We start from the raw sequence: 8,836 nt of genomic DNA, 5'->3' as shown, positions 1-8,836 counted from the left end.
TGCACCCCCATCGCCGGCTGTCCACTTGCATTACTCATATATGCAACAGCAACCAACAAAAAAATAAAGAAAAAAAGGAACGCAAACGAAGAAGTAATAAAAAAAAAATTGCACAAAAAATTTATTCATTTACGTGGCGAACCAGGGCTGCACCACAGCAGACGATAAACGGGCTGAAAGTCGAACGAAACTGGGTCAGCAATCGAAGCCTTTAAAATCCATTGCAAATTGATGAAGTCCCACTCGAAAATATTTTAATTTTAATGTGCAAACAAGCAGTTGGTTGCACTCCATTCCGACAAAGGGCATATATATTGCAAAGGCTTTTAGTATTTATAAAGGTATGACTATATGAAATTACAAAATAAATACGGTTACAAACGGAGAAGCAACTTAAAGTCTCTGTAAGAAATATAGTTAAAGTTTTCTAACTAGAAGTATCTATAACGTAAACTAGTTTGATTGGAAAAGGATAGTAAAAGCACTACAATATGTACTTTTTGTGAAAGATGGAATCAATTACGGAAGTTGGATTGCATATATCTTTTAAGAATTTATGAGAATGTGTCTATATTAAAGTACAACATAAATACTGTTACAAGCTGAGAAGCAATATAATATCCATATAAGATACACAAACCCTCCACTAACTCCAAGTCCAACTTTTTTTATTGGAAATAGAAAGTAAATACACTAAAATGTATCATATTTCGGTGGAAGATGGCTTTTACTTTACTACAAGTAGTAATATTAAGTTGACTTTTAAAATAGAAGTGGCTATCCCCTTTATAGAGAAGAGTACATATTGCAGTAGGAAAATTGTCTACTTTCTCGAACCGTGAACATTTGAAGAAATTGCCCTGGCAATCGTGCAAGAGAATAAGTTCATTAAGTTTTGTTTGCTGCCAAGTTCATCTGTTACATCGAACAAGGCTTTCACTTGTCCGAAATGTAATTGTTTTACCTTGGCTTTAATTGCTCAAACATTCTATTTGTATGCAGGCAGGCTTTTAATAGGTGGTCTGCATGAGTAAGTGCCATCAAATATTTAACAACGAATATGATAAGGCAGCACATTGCCCATCTATTACTTTCTAATTCTGCTGCATATTTCTGCATCGATTCCGGCGATATGCCATTTATCTTTGTTATGCATAACATGGCTACTTCCCTTCAGCTTGCCCCCCGGATGCCCTTTTCCCATCTTCCCCTTACTTAACCCATTTGTTATGGCTCTTAAAGCCTGACCCCTTATTGCATTCTACGGGCACGCACACACACACTCGCACCCACTCTATATACGAGTGTGTACATATACGTATACGTTTGCTGCAGCCCTGTGTGGGATGTGGATGTGCGAGTGTGTGTGTGGATGTGCGAGTGTGTGCTGGTCGTCATTCGGTTCTTCTTCTTTTTGTTCATCTTCTTTGCAATGCATTTTGCTGCATTTTATTTATTGTTCCACAGGCTGGATGTTGTTGCATGCATACATTTTGCATTGCCACCTCTGCATGCGTGTGCGTGTGTATCTCTCTCCCCCTTTGCAATTGTGTGCATGTGTGTGTGTGAGTATGCATTTTGTATTTACGCCTGCTCCAATTTATTTATTGTATGTATATTTGTTTATATCGTATATAGAACTCTCAACAAATTGCCGCTCCTGCTGCTGCTGCTGCTGCTGATGATGTTGCTGTTGCAGCTGCAATTTTTTTTCGACATTTTTTATTGGGCGTTGGCCGCTTTATCGATTGGTTTTCAAGTGTTTTGCGGCTGCCTTCGCACCGCTTCGCCGCTCCACCGATGCAATTTCAATTATGCACGCGCAAATAATTAAATTGTTTTAATTGCCAGAAACGAAGTTGCCATGTTGTTAATTAACGGCGGAGGGGCTGGAGTACTAAATATTTATCAGTGGTCTGCCACACAGGACACATGTCCATCCTCCATCAAAAGATTAAAATGCACTTGAAAATAATTTAAATAAAAAAGCTATTTTCCTGGGACCGAAAATAATCATTATTTGGGTTTTATTTTTAAAAGTCTACTGTGATTCTTACTTTTACATGCCAAAAATGCCACTATTTTCACTCTCGTCCACGAGGACTGTTTAAATTTCCCAATTTTAAGAGAAAATAACATTCTATTCTTTCCCGCAATATATCTAAAAATCAGAAAAATTCTAAAAAGGAATACCAAAATATCCTAGTAGGCCATTACTTATTTCTGTATAATTTTATAATAGTTTAAAATAAACAATTTCCGGTTTTCAAATAATCGAATTTTCTGAAAGCATAATTTGCATGCCTAAAAGTAGGCAGTGAAATGTCTTACTCGACATAATGTTGGTAAACAATTTTTATTGCCTACTTTTAAGCACCAAAATTATTGTTATGACCATCGCTTAAGTGAATTAATTTATTTTCCGTGTACATTCATACAAGGAAAACACTCAGCGAGCAATGGGCATGAAAAGTTTTCATTTTCATTTTGATTCCCTTTGCTTCGTTTTCAGCTTATCTAAAATTACTCCTTCACACACACACACTCACTCATACTCAGGGAAAAAGGAAATAGGGAGAGGAATGTGTGGATAGCCTGGCAGCCAGATTAGAAAATATTAAGGTCAACAGGTTAGTGTGCTGTCCCCAAAGGACACAAAAAACGGCAGCTCCGGCAAAACTGTTTTCAAATTCGTTCTCTAAAAAAGTAGGTTGGCTCCAGCCCCTTTTTCATTTTGTGTGTGTGTGTGTGTGCGTATTTTGATTACTGCCTAATTTGGTGACGGAGTGAATGTAACATGGCGTATACTTAACGCGGCGTCTGCAGCTAGGTTCTTTCATGTGAAGTGCGGTTTCTTGCTTGAGTGAATGAGCGAAACCTTTCCTCTTATCTGCCACTCCCCCTTCCCGCCGCCCCCAACGCAATTTACGTACAATTGCTCCGCTAGCATGGGTGTGTGTGTGGAGATTTGGGTGTGTTAGTCAGGAGGGGTGAGTGTGTGCGTGCTGATGACGATGCCAGCGACGCTTCAGCAACACTTGTCGCAAAATGCCGCATTAGGCAACGTGCGTGGTATATAAAGTCGCCATGGGTGTTAGGCCATGCTGAGGCAAAGTGCTGGCCATATAGAGAACTTTTTGGGGCTGTCGGTTTGTCGGGATGTGGATGTGGTGTGCGGCTACGGAACTTGGCCAGGGCGAAAGGCTGATGAGAGGCGAGAACTCTCGGCTGCCCGGGAAATGTGGATGCCGCTCAAGTGGAGTCGCCTTGGTGGGCTCCCGACCACGATCGGTTAACACTAAGCGGTTGGGCATCAGATTAATGAAATGTATACTTAAAAGATGGTTGCGTCTTTCAGTTTTCATGGAACTTGAGAATTTACTTTGTAATTATAGCATTTTTTGTATCTTTAAAATTTAACATAGAGGGAGTCTATACAGGATTATATTCAATCAATGATTAATTTAATACTTCTTATAGAACTCTCAGTTCAAAATTTTATAAAAACAAATATATAAAATAAATTTAATATATTACATTTTAAGTTTTGCATGGATAAGCAGATAAATTATTAACTCTAGGATTCTTCTTGACTTAGAAATATCTTATATTTTAAATAACAAGATTTATTTTCTATGCTATATTGTTTTGTTGCTTATATTTGATATATGTGAAAGATTTGATAGATGTGTAATTATATATCTTTTTTAACTTTTAAATCACTTTATATAGATTTTCTTGTTACCAAAGAACCAAAAAAGTATTTTCGCCAGTGCATTTCCCAAAACGTTTATACAAAAGCGGCTTTTCCGTCCTGCCAAGGAATACAATACACGCACACTTGGGCAAACACGTAGACAGTGGCGAACCCTTGCAGGACGAACTGAGACCGCCTCACGGACAAAATGTTAGCATAATTTTAGGCACGAATGCTCTGCCACCGTCCTCTATCTCAGAGTCTCAGTGTCTTCCGAAGTTTCCGCTCCTTTCTCCCCTCGGCCCACTTGATGTCCTTTCCCCCCAGTACAAAATTGTTTAACCGAGTTGGTGGGGAGTGCATTCGGGGAAAGGGAGGTAGGACCTGAGCATAACTCAACGAGTCAATGACTTCTTGGTGGCAACGTTGATGTGCCTTAATATTAACAACATCATGGGCAGGAGCTCTGCACATGAGGCGGCATTTGAAGAGCCACATTGCGCATCAAACTGCCACTTACCCGAGCACACACAAATAAATTTGCAAATGAACACGTTCCAAGCGATGCTTGATGGGTGGCTAGTGGGTGGTTGGTGCTAACCAGGCTCCACTGTAGATGTCTGATAAGTGTGTCAACAGCTCGGTATCCCCACCGCTCCTCCAGAGAGAGAAATAATTCAAGAACACGACTGTTTGATTTAGGAACCAGAATTTCAGTATCTTATTAAGTTACTTAAGCTTTTAATGTTTTTAAAATTATTAATCTTACTCTTCCTGTTTAAGATATGATATCTTCAACTTAGGATCCTTATGGCAATGTATTTCTTTAAATTTTCCATTGGTTTCATACTGCCCAACTAAATAATCTTTCTTTTTCTGTCTTAAAGATGATATCTTGAACTTAAGATCCTAATGGCGTGGTATTTCTTTAAATTTTCCTTTCGTTTCTCAGTGCCCAACTAAACTAAATCTGCAAATTGGCTCCACTTGACTCGTTTTCGCTCCCTTTCGCCTGAGCCTGCTTATTAATAATCATCTTTTTTTTTGGGTCTCCTCTTTGGGGAATGGTAATTAAGCAACACAATAATAATTATAATCATCATCTGGCAAGAGATGCATAAATCAGCAAATTACCAGAGGATGCCGCTGCTTCTGCTTCTGATGCTGCTGCTGCTGCTGTTGCATAATTAAATAAAAGGCGAACGTGATAAATAACAATCTTTCAGCAAATACGCTTGGGAGATTTTTGCATTAAATTGATTAAATGCGCAGCACATGCAAAATGATAACAACTACAGAAGCGCCAGAAACAGAGAAACAGCAGCAGCAGAAATTATCAACTTGGACCGAAAACCCGCTGAGACTCATAAAAATGTGCCACTTAGCAGGGAAGTTGGGTGGCAAGCCGGGGAATTGGTTAAGGGGTGTTGCTGGGGATTGATAGGGGGTGGCAATGGGATGATGGGCGGCTGATGGGGATGGATGCCGCACGCACACTGCCGCATAATATGTTGCCTGTTGGTGTTGGCTTTATGCGGCTATGTGGCTTTAAAAGAGCGATTCTCTCTTTGTGTCATGGTGAGCATGCGCCCTAGCCTCAACTGCCAAAATGGCGGCCTACACCAACAAGAGAAATGTGTGGGAGGTGCCAGGGGGCATGGGGGGGTTGGGTGGCTAAGGGAGCTCTGAGCCAAGTTAACAGGAGAGTTGAGTTTCTGCAGTTCGGTGCCGTAAATGTCAAGTGTAATGTCACAATCAGCAGCAATCAAATACGCAAACACACGCACACGTTTGCACACGCAATATGTCAGTGTGTGCGTATGCAACATGCACAGGAAATGGAAAGGCGACAACAAATCCTGGCGAAAAATCTTCCACATACTTGTAACTTGAAACCTATATATGTTCTGGAACTGACAAACAATTCGGTTAATATATGCAAGTCCCATCTCAAACAAACGAAGAGCGAAATTAGCTACATTTTGTGGTTTTGTAAGATCTGTATCATGAAATCCTGAACCGTAGATCATCTTTTTCAAAGAGTTTTAAATAAATTTTATTTATTATCTTAGTAAGTCGTCTTTTTTTTAAATTTAAGAAAATAAATGGTTAAATAAATTGTAAATAAATATAAAATAATTAAAATGGGTTATCCATTGTATATCAGGGTATATATATAGTAAAATGTGGCACCACAAAATTTCCTTGGCCCTTGAAAGAAATTGGGATTTTATGACTTTGCCCTTTGAAAGCGCGAGAAAAAAGTCTAACTCATTATGTGAATTTTGTTGGCCTTTCCTTTGGCACTTTTTTTTATTTCGTTTTGTTTCTCTTGATGTAAAACTTTTTCGTAAAAATCATAGTGCGCGGGTCACAAAAAAAGAGGAACTTAAATATAAAAACGGAAAAAAGAAATATAAAAAATAAAGAGCTGCTCCCCAGCTGGCCAATCTTCTCTGGGGTCAACCTCAAGTCTGGGCTCTCAAGTTTTCCGATGGTCAGAGGGGATGGTTTGTTTTGGTTGGGGGAGAGATGGTGATGGTGTTATTAGTTTTTGTGGTGCATGCTCATAAAATGTTGTTCTTTTTCAAGTGGCCGCCGCGCGAAGTTTGGAACGTTCTTTTTGTTTAATTTTTTCCCGTTACTTGCAAAAGAGAAAATAATTAAAAATTTGAAATAGCTGGAAGCCTCTTAGTTAGAAAGTTTCAAAGAGCTGCTGCCAAGTAGTTGAGCGGATATCTGGTTTGGTCGTGTCGGAAATAATATGAAATATCTGTCAAGAAGACTCAGTGAATACTGCAGAAATTATATTTCTAGATACAGATTAACCTGCAATATGATAAATAAAGTAAGTGTTATTTCGTTTTTTTTTATTAATTTAATTTATTTCTTTGACTTTTATAAAGCACCGACATTAGCTCCAATTAATCAACACGTGAGTTTGCCCTTGAGCTTTTTTGATGGATTGCGCATCATTAATCTTCCAGTGCTTTCTTGACATTTCAGCCAAATATATTTGTTTGTATACTCATACTCCAGTGAATTCAAAGCACATCTTTAATGTGTTTGTTTAATCTAATAATATTTGTATTCCTTAGGTTCTATGTTGATATTTTTCCTTTAAAGCGTTTAAAGTTTTTCATTAAAGAAAATGTTTCTTAAATGCTTCATTTGGTAAAAGAGTTTTTCCCGTCGACACAAACTGCAGACTTAAATGTCCCCCTTGTTTTCTTCTTTCATTGACAATTCCGTTGCATTTCATTTAAAGCTGTTTATGTTTGGTTGCTAATGCAAGAGAAAGTTGTATTCTTGTCATCACATTTCCGGGGACTCTCCTACTTACACTGTGAGAAAAGGAGGGTTTTCCATTGTGTGTGCGTTCGGTACATATATGCATGACATAGCCAATTTCCTTGAATGCCTTGAGTAAAAATATTGTGGGACCGTAGGGAAGCCGAAGGATATCCTCCCAAGTCCTTCCCCTGGAATCCTCCACTCAAGGACCGTTGAAGTGTGCCAGAATGTGTGTTTGCTTGGGGATATATGGCCATACTCACACACACACACACGAGTGTGAAAAGCCTTTGTGGCAACACTGAAAAGCGTCAGATTTTAAGAATTGCATTCCTTCTGCCTCACCATGCAAACAGTTTTCCCCCAAGTGGTTAGCTTAAAATTGTGAGTCCGCTCACATTTGCAGTAATTAACAAAAACCCTTACCCTTCGTGAGGCAAAAAAAAAAAAAATAAGGGGAATGGAATTGAAGAGGTTTACCATTCCCATTCCGCTTCCCTGGCCGCCACATCTTTCTTTCATTTTCCAAACGTCGTCCTCTCTCATAATTCTAGTTGTTTTGCTTGGCTTCTGTTTGGCTTACTGCCGGCACTTCGGGGGCTTTGCCACGCCCCCCCAGGGGCAAGAGCTGAAAGCCCTCGGTTGTGGCATTTGCCAACGTCAACTTCAACTTCAACGCCAAAGCGGAAGTTTTATTGTTATTTCCCCCAAGTGCGTGCAGGAGCGCCGCTTTATATTGGCCATAAAATATGTCATATGAAAAATGTCGCCCACACGACGAATTCAGGAATGACTGGACCAGGACTGCCTTTATTACCACAGCATCCACTTATCCCCTTCCCGGACTTTTTACAGTTCAATCAACCTTTCAATGCCCCGCTTTTGTGCGCAAATTGTTTACAAATGCAACAGCAATTATGCAATCATTTGTGGCCGGCAAATGAAAAGAGATTTACATGCAGGCAGGCTGCCATTCCATTCCCACCAAAAAAAAGGTCTACAAATCGATGGTGCAATAGAGCAAATATATATCGAACATTGGTCAAGTGTGTGAGTGTGCTTGTGGAGGGGTTTTGACCAATGTTCCATTGGGCCAGGTCAGTATTCAGCCGGCCAACGCCCAAGCCTCGTCCTCGAACCCGATCATGGGTCTACATTCTGCCGGGCCGTCTCTCCTCTCTGATTGTATGCAATTGTGTTCTGCGTATGAATGACCAGAGACCACATTGCGAATGAGTGCTCCTGACTCGGCCGCTCGGACAGCACCCCCACCTCCCCCAACTCCCCCTTTTCCAAACCCCCCTTGCACCGCAATACCCCCATCACCCACCACCCCCTTCATGTGCATGTGCTTATTTGTATGTATTGTATTAGCCAACATAATGGCCGCAACAGCAGCAACACACAGCTCAAATGGCAATAGCAAGTGCACACGGAGAGAAATTTTTATTGAGTTATATTATTCGATATGAGATAATGTTATTTCCAGCCATTAAATAAGGGAAATAATAGGAATAATTCCTTAAAATAATATTTAAAAAGAATATTAATTGGTAACACAAGTTGATGAGGATTGCTTTTGTCTTATTCATATATATATATCTGATCAAGGTAAATCCTTCTTTGTCTAAAGAACACAGAGTTATACAAAGTATATACTAAAATCTACCCAAAAACTAAATAACGTTATAAAACGAAAACTGTATTTATTCAATCGGCATACACATGTAAAAAAATTGTTAAAACAAATTAAGTTCTATTGTATTGATATTAACTATTCAAAAATCAGAATCGATAAGAGTTTTTAATTCTGATTAACGTTGAAAATAATATTAAAATGTATAT

Source organism: Drosophila suzukii, chromosome 3 (assembly GCF_043229965.1).
Source record: "Drosophila suzukii chromosome 3, CBGP_Dsuzu_IsoJpt1.0, whole genome shotgun sequence".
NCBI classification, from domain to species: Eukaryota; Metazoa; Arthropoda; class Insecta; order Diptera; family Drosophilidae; genus Drosophila; species Drosophila suzukii.
This window is presented reverse-complemented; position numbering follows the sequence as displayed.